This window comes from Giraffa tippelskirchi, chromosome 10 (genome assembly GCF_054371585.1).
Source record: "Giraffa tippelskirchi isolate mGirTip1 chromosome 10, T2T-mGirTip1v1.2.pri, whole genome shotgun sequence".
NCBI lineage: Eukaryota > Metazoa > Chordata > Mammalia > Artiodactyla > Giraffidae > Giraffa > Giraffa tippelskirchi.
The window spans coordinates 45,273,062-45,281,242 of NC_137284.1; the positions used below are offsets into that span (position 1 = coordinate 45,273,062).

Here is an 8,181-nt window from a genome sequence, read left to right on the forward strand (position 1 = left end):
GTGCCTTGGGCTTCCCTGGTGGCTCAGATGGTAAAAAAAAAATTCACCTACAAGGCAGGAGACCCAGGCTTAATCCCTGGGTCTGGAAGATCCCCTTGAAAAGGGAATGGCTACCCAATCCAATATTCTTGCCTGGAGAATTTCATGGACAGAGGAGCTTGGCAGGCTATAGTCCATGGGGTTGCAAAGACTTGGACATGACTGAGCGACTCATGTACCATACTATAAGGTACCTTAGGTCCACTTACAACATTATGCTAAGGAGTAAAAGAGGGGGACTGGGCCAGTGGAAACTACCTCTTAGGTTAAATGTCAGAGCTCTCACTACTAGTGTGAACTGCTATATCCATAGTTTGGTGCCAAACTTTGGCCAGTTCTGGTGGCTCTTTGCAATGCTGTATAGAAAGACTCTTGGAGTTTCTAATGAGATGAGGTTCTGTTGCTTACAAGCAATGTTTGCTCCTACCCATTGTGGAATTACTGAGTAGAGAATATGGTACTTAGAGCATTAACCATGATACTTTTTCTTTTTTTTTTCAAATTAAAAAGACATCTTTATGAAACACGGATCAAAACCATGATTGTTCTTAAAAATTAAGAGTAAATTAGCAGGACTTCCCTGATGGTCCAGTGGTTAACAATTTGCCTTCCAGTGCAGGGGGTATGAGTTTTATTCCTGGTCAGGAACTATGATCCCATGTATCTTGCTGCCAAAAAACCAAAATCATAAAACAGAAACAATGTTGTAGCAAATCCAATAAAGACTTTAAAACTAGTCTACATAAAAAAAAAAACTTTCAAAAACAATAAATTAGCATTCAAACATTCACTTCTCTCAATAAAAGCAGGTTGACATTCATTCACAAATCAACAAATGTTTATTAAGTACATATTAAGGACACACCTAAGTGGAAGTTTAATTCCCCAATCATTCTAAGCAAAGCTGTGGTTATGATTTAGAGAATTTTAAATAAAGTGTTCTGAGGACAAAAAGGACTAGCCGTTCTGCACAGGCCCCAGGAGGCACGAGGAATCCAACAGGTGACCAATTTACATCCCATACCAACCACAGCCCCTGCACTAGTCTCAGTTTGGGTAGTCTTTGACGTTGACAAGCTTGAGATGCTCCAAGGCCGGTCCACGTTCCTTTAGGCCGCTTCATACTGACAGCAGCTGAAATTTGACAAGCTTCCCAGCACTGGAGACAGGTGAGCTTTGATACCTGGCATGGTAACAGCTCTGACGTGTCATCCTGTTATTATTTCTAGGTCTGTGATAGGTGTGGGGTTTCCCTGGGGATTTGTAGATGAAAGGAAGCCAACTTGACAGGCAGGAACAGGTAATGTTATTGATCAGTGGGAAAAAAAAAAATAGGTCTCTGCCAACCTGGTCTAAATCTTGAACATCAAATTTCCATAGTAATTAGGAATATCACTTCCTGCTCATTCCCAACCTGGCTTCTGAAAGAGCTCCCACAGTCCTGTTAGGCTTTGATTCATTTTAATAGCACTCTCAATGTTTGAAGAGTAATGACTTTTCCAGTAGAGAACTGATTGCAATGGTTATGCAACTGATTAATTTACTTCCAGGAAGGGTAGGTGTGTATGTCTTACCACCTCCAAGCAGATGCTTCTGGGCAAGGGATCCACTTTCCATGTTTTAATTACTTCCCTGATTATCTTCGCCTGGACCTCTCTCCTCTCCAGACTAGCATTTCTTTTAGGTAGCAATCCACTCTCACCTCTCATGATAGAAGTTCAATCTTTCTAATTCCATAGGCCAAGAACCTAGATGTCACCTTCAACTCCCTTTCCTCATATCTCACATGCAATTTTTAAATATTTGTCAGTTTCTAAATATATTCAGAATTTCTCACCACTTACTTCCATCATGACTATCCTCCTGGTCCAAGTTGCCATCATGCTGGGATGACTGGAAATTTTTACTGCTTTGTAATTTTCATGGTCTACTTTCCACCTCTACCCTTCTTATTGCTCACTTGCTTTTATGCATTTATCAGCTGATAGTTACATGTCTCTACACTTTAGGTATAGTCTAAGGGATCAGATTACCATCTGGCACAAATTATCTGCCAAATTGATGGATGAATGAATACATCACAGGCAGACCTGGAAGACTTGATTCCCAGTACACGATGACATGTGATATAGCTTATAAAATTCCATGAGATTTACTGCTGCATCCAAAAAATGAAAAACAAAAATTAGGGAACAAAGGCTACAAAGCTCCGTTCATTCCTCACCCTCTAGGCATAGTAACCTAACTTAATTGAACAGCTCAAGCCCAAACATCCATTTATAGCACCCCTTCTGCCTAAGAGAATTTGGCATTTTCTGTTTCAGGGCTCTGAATGCTAAAGCACCTAGCACCAGTATTCTGAGGACACAGTGCAGCTCAGTTCAGTTCCGTTCAGTCGCTCAGTCATATGCAACTCTTTCCAACCCCGTGGACTGCAGCACGCCAGGCCTCCCTGTCCATCACCAACACCTGGAGCCTACTTAAACTCATGTCCATCAAGTCAGTGATGCCATCCAACCATTTCATCCTCTGTCATCTCCCTCTCCTCCTGCCTTCAACATTTCTCAGCATCAGGGTCTTTTCAAATGAGTCAGTTCTTCCTATCAGGTGACCAAAGTATTGGAGTTTCAGCTTCAACATCAGTCTTTCCAATGAATATTCAGGACTGATTTCCTTTAGGATGGACTGGTTGGATCTCCTTGCAGTCCAAGGGACTCTCAAGAGTCTTCTCCAACACCACAGTTCAAAAGCATCAATTCTTCACTGCTCAGCTCTCTTTATACTCCAACTCTCGCATCCATACATGACTATTGGTAAAACCATAGCTTTGACTAGATGGACCTTTGTTGGCAAAGTAATGTCTCTGCTTTTTAATATGCTGTCTAGGTTGGTCACAGCTTTTTTCCCAAAGAGCAAGCATCTTTTAATTTCATGGATGCTGTCATCATCTGCAGTGATTTTGGAGCCCAAGAAAATAAAATCTGTCACTGTATCCATTGTTTTCCCATTTATTTGTCATGAAGTGATGAGACTGGATGCCATAATCTTAGTTTTCTGAATGTTGAGTTAAACCAACTTTTTCACTCTCCTCTTTCACTTTCATCAAGAGTTTCTTTAGTTCTTTTTTGCTTTCTGCCATTAGGATGGTGTCATCTGCATATCTGAGGTTATTGATATTTCTCCTGGCAATTTTGATTCCAGCCTGTGCTTCATCCAACCTTCATCCAGCCTGGCATTTCACATGATGTACTCTGCATATAAGTTAAATAAGCAGGGTGACATATACAATCTTGACATACTCCTTTTCCTATTCGGAACAAGTCTGTTGTTCCATGTCCAGTTCTAACTGTCGCTTCTTGATCTGCATACAGATTTCTCAGGAGGCAGGTCAGGTGGTCTGGTATTCCCATCTCTTTCAGAATTTTCCAGTTTATTGGGATCCACACAGTCAAAGACTTTGGCATAGTCAATAAAGCAGAAGTAGATATTTTTCTGGAACTCTCTTGCTTTTTTGATGATCCAGCGGATGTTGGCAATTTGATCTCTGGTTCCTCTGCCTTTTCTAAATCCAGCTTGAAAAGCTGGAAGTTCACGGTTCATGAACTGTTGAAGCTTGGCTTGGAGAATTTTGAGCATTACTTTGCTAGCGTGTGAGATGAGTGCAATTGTGCGGTAGTTTGAACATTCTTTGGAATTGCCTCTCTTAGGGATTGGAATGAAAACTGACCTTTTCCAGTCCTGTGGCCATTGCTGAATTTCCCAAATTTGCTGGCATATTGAGTGCAGGACTTTCACAGCATCCATCTTTGAGGATTTGGGGTAGCTCTCAGCTGGAATTCCATCACCCCTCCAGCTTTGTTCATAGTGATGCTTTATAAAGGCCCACTTGACTTCACATTCCAGGATGTCTGGCTCTAGGTGAGTGATCACACCATCATGATTATCTGGGTCATCAAGATCTTTTTTGTACAGCTCTTCTGTGTATTGTTGCCACCTCTTCTTAATCTCTTCTGCTTCTGTTAGGTCCATATCATTTCTGTTCTTTATTGTGCCCATCTTTGCATGAAATATTCCCTTAGTATCTCTAATTTTCTTGGAGATCTCTAGTCTTTCCCATTCTATTGTTTTCCTCTATTTCTTTGCATTGATCACTGAAGAAGGCTTTCTTATCTCTCCTTTCTATTCTTTGGAACTCTCAGCTATTTGTAAGGCCTCCTCAGACAACCATTTTGCCTTTTTGCATTTCTTTTTCTTGGGGATGGTCTTGATCACTGCCTCCTGTACAATGTTACGCACCTCCATCCATAGTCTGTCTATCAGATCTAATCCCTTGAATCTATTTCTCACTTCCACTGTATAGTCATAAGGGATTTGATTTAGGTCATACCTGAATGGTCTAGTGGTTTTCTCTACTTCAATTAAGTCTGAATTTGCAATAAGGAGTTCATGATCTGAGCCACAGTCAGCTCCCAGTCTTGTTTTTGCTGGCTGTATAGAGCTTCTCCATCTTTAGCTGCAAAGAATATAACCAATCTGATTTCAGTATTGACCATCTGATGATGCCCATATGTAGAGTCTTCTCTTGTGTTGTTGGAAGAGGGTGTTTGTTATGACCAGTGCATTCTCTTGGCAAAACTCAGCCTTTGGACATGGTAGTGTTGGACTTACTTACCTATTAGCCCTGGGATCTCATCCTATGCCATTGTGACTCTACTTTATCACATCCCCAAACAATTCTTCCTTGTGGGGAACAGGAGAAGGCTGTTAAGACCTGAATGGTGTGCTCACCACCCAGGGCATAAAACGCTTCCAAGTCTATGGTCCTTAAATTGGTTCTTTACCCATAATCTCCTCACTGACCTCATGCTTTCCTTCTTGGAGGAAACCAAAATGGCTACAAGTTTTACTACTAATTTTATTCAGTCAATAGAAGTATCTCATATAGTGGAGACTGCTGAGAAAATGGAACGGGAGAAGGACGTGCTTCATTTCTTGCTGGCCTTCACCGCTGACTTGGTGAGTTGGCCGCAGCTGCTGTCTTCTTCTCCACAGCCTTGATGGACACCAATAGCCACCGTTTGCCTCATGTCCCACACAGCAAAACGGCCTGGAGGACAGAAGGAAGGAAAACAGTGATATTTCTGAAAAGAGACACAGAAGACATGGCTCCTTGACCTCAGTCAGAGGTGCTTTTCCTCCCAGGACTCAGCAGCCATCCGCCCCAGCTCACCTAGAGGTGGGTACTCAGAGAAGGTCTCCACACACATGGCCTTGCCAGGGACCATCCTCACGACGGCCGCGTCACTCAACTTCAGGGCCTTGGGGTTGTCTTCCAGCCTCTTGCCTGAGCACCGGTCAATCTTTTCTCTCAGTTCAGCGAACTTGCAGGAGATGTGGGCTGTGTGATAGTCCAGCACCGGAGAATAGCCAGCTTGGATCTGTCCTGGATGATTCAGGACAATCACCTGGGGAGGAGAGGAGGAGGATGGGATTGATTAGAAGAGATCTGCTGGGACCTGTGATCCAGGGCCAAACCTGGAGCCGCCTGGGGCCTCTACTGAAGCCGGGACTGATTTCTAAGAGGCAGTTTCCATCACCACCATGCACCAAGGGCTCTGGTCTCCTGGGTGGCTCACCTGGGACACAAAGCTGCCAGTTTCCGTCAGGGGATCGTTCTTGCTATCTCCAGCCACGTTACCATGACGGATGTCCTTCACAGACACATTCTTCAGGTTGAAGCCCATGTTGTCCCCGGGCAGGGCCTCCGACAGGGCCTCGTGGTGCATCTCCACAGACTTGACCTCAGTGGTGATGCCGCTGGGGGCAAAGGTGACCACCATGCCAGCCTTCAGGAAGCCGGTCTCCACTCGGCCCAAGGGCACCGTGCCGATGCCTGCACAGGAGAAGGATCTGAAGTCAGGATCTGAAGCCCAGCAAGTCAGACACCAGACTTCGTCCTCCACTAGTGTCTCCCCTCAGCCTGCCCAGCCCTGGCCCCTCACCTCCCATCTTGTACACGTCCTGTAGCGGCAGCCTCAGGGGCTTGTTGACAGGGCGAGTGGAGGGGAGGATGGAGTCCTGAGCTTCCAGTAGGGTCACCCCTGCGGCGTTTCCTTCCTTCCGCTCAACCTTCCAGCCCTTGAACCAGGGCATCTGCGGAGACGGAGATGCCGTGAAGAGGGAGTCGAGTCCGGGCCGTGGCTCCCAGCGTGCCCACCCCAGGACCAAGACCCGTTCTGCCCACCCGCCCGGCCGCCCATGGACCCCGCCTGTGGACCCCACCTGCACTCACGTTGGTGCTGGGCTCCAGCATGTTGTCTCCGTGCCAGCCCGAGATGGGCACAAAGGCCACGGTGGCCGGGTTGTAGCCGATCTTCCTGATGTAGGCGCTCGCTTCCTTGGTGATCTCCTGGAAGCGCGGCGCTGTAGGCAGGCTCGGTCGAGTCCATCTTGTTGACTGCCACGACCAGCTGCTTCACACCTAAGTTGTAGGCAAGCAGCGCATGCTCGCGGGTCTGTCCGCTCTTAGAGATGCCCGCCTCGAACTCGCCCACACCGCCAGCCACAATGAGCACGGCGCAGTCGGCCTGCGGGAGGCAGACATGGTGGGGGCAAGAGGTTAGTTAGGGCAGGGGGCGCCGGATGTGCTGGGAGGCTGGCTAGAGCTTCGGGCAATCCCCAGCCCCTTGCGGGCTGGACTCTCCCCAGAAACTGACAAATGCCTTCATCCCCTGGATGCTGCTATGAGCAGAAGTCCTGCTTCCCACTTAAACTCTTACTCAGTCCAGACAGGAGCTTTTGGTTCCTTCCTCAGGAGCCCCACAAAGTGGTCTACTCGTCTGGGTGTCAGAAAACCTAGTCTTTGCCCCAGCCTGAAAGGAGGATGGTGTCTGGACCGCATTAGAGTCTGTCTTCTGATTGGTCAGAACTGAAGGTCGGCGTGGATAAGGAAAACCTTCTAAGGCTTAAGACGCCCTTCCTCCCCGAGGCAATAAAGCCTGACTTTCCTCCCCTCCCTCTGCCAGCCTCCTCCCCTCCCCTCCACCCTAGTTCAAAAGGGAGGAACCTGGAACAAGGGCTGCTTTACCTGGGAGGTGCAGGTGATCATGTTCTTGATGAAGTCCCTGTGGCCCGGGGCATCGATGATGGTGATGTAGTACTTGCTGGTCTCAAACTTCCATAGGGAGATGTCGATGGTGATGCCACGCTCTCTCTCTGCCTTCAGTTTGTCCAGCACCCAGGCGTACTTGAAAGTGCCCTTACCCATCAGGGAAGGGGTGAGGAGGGAGGAGCGCATTGATGGCGAGCAGCCGGATCTCTCCCGGGGAATTTAGCCACCACTCCAAGACCTCACAGTGCACCCTGCTTCCACGCTCTGCCCCTAGACCCAGCCGGCAGCAGACCACCATCCCCAGCCCCCGGCACTCCTAGAGCCAGCCCCACGGGTGGGTGCCTCACCTCAGTTGCCTCCTTCATCGAATGGTCCTCTTGTCAATCCCCCCACATTTGTAGATGAGGTGCCCAGTGGTGGTGGACTTGCCAGAGTCCACGTGGCCAATGACCACGATGTTGATGTGAGTCTTTTCTTTGCCCACGGCGGTGGTTGCTTCCTTCAGTCAGTGCTTGACTGGAGCACTGGAGGGGAGGGTGGGGGAGAGGGTAAGGCCCAGACATCCAGGCAGGCAAGCCCGCCTCTCTCTATTCCTCCTGTCCTCCTGCTCTGCCCCAGCACCCCCTGCCCACGTCGTGGCCTAGCCTAGAGCTTGGGACACGGTGGCACCAGCTGGAAAGTAAAGGACTTGCCAGGCTTGCACCCTGGCGAGGGTCACAGTCCCAGGGCTATAGCTGGGATTTCCAAGCGGTCCTGGCCCAGTCCTCTTTCTCCTATGTGGGCCTTCCCTAGAACATGTGGGGGCTCAGCCATCCCCCCACATTCCTCCCATCCTTCTAATTCCCCCTAACCACCCCACCAAGCCCACTCCATAAACATGAAACCCTGCCATCACATAGCCTCAGGTGGTCCTCTGCCCCTTGCCTGCGCCTACCTTCTGAGAAGAAGGACCAAAGGTGATCCAGGAGGAGCTGCAGTGACAGTACTGAATGGCTGTCTTACCTCCTGCTTTTATGAGCCTAGCCCTGGGC

General features: G+C 48.0%; 1 pseudogene; it reads right to left on the reverse strand.

Moving 5' to 3' along the window:
- Positions 1 to 5,024: 5,024 nt before the first annotated feature.
- On the reverse strand, positions 5,025 to 7,628 carry LOC145523120 (elongation factor 1-alpha, oocyte form-like; annotated as a pseudogene).
- Between the last annotated feature and the right edge of the window lie 553 nt (positions 7,629 to 8,181).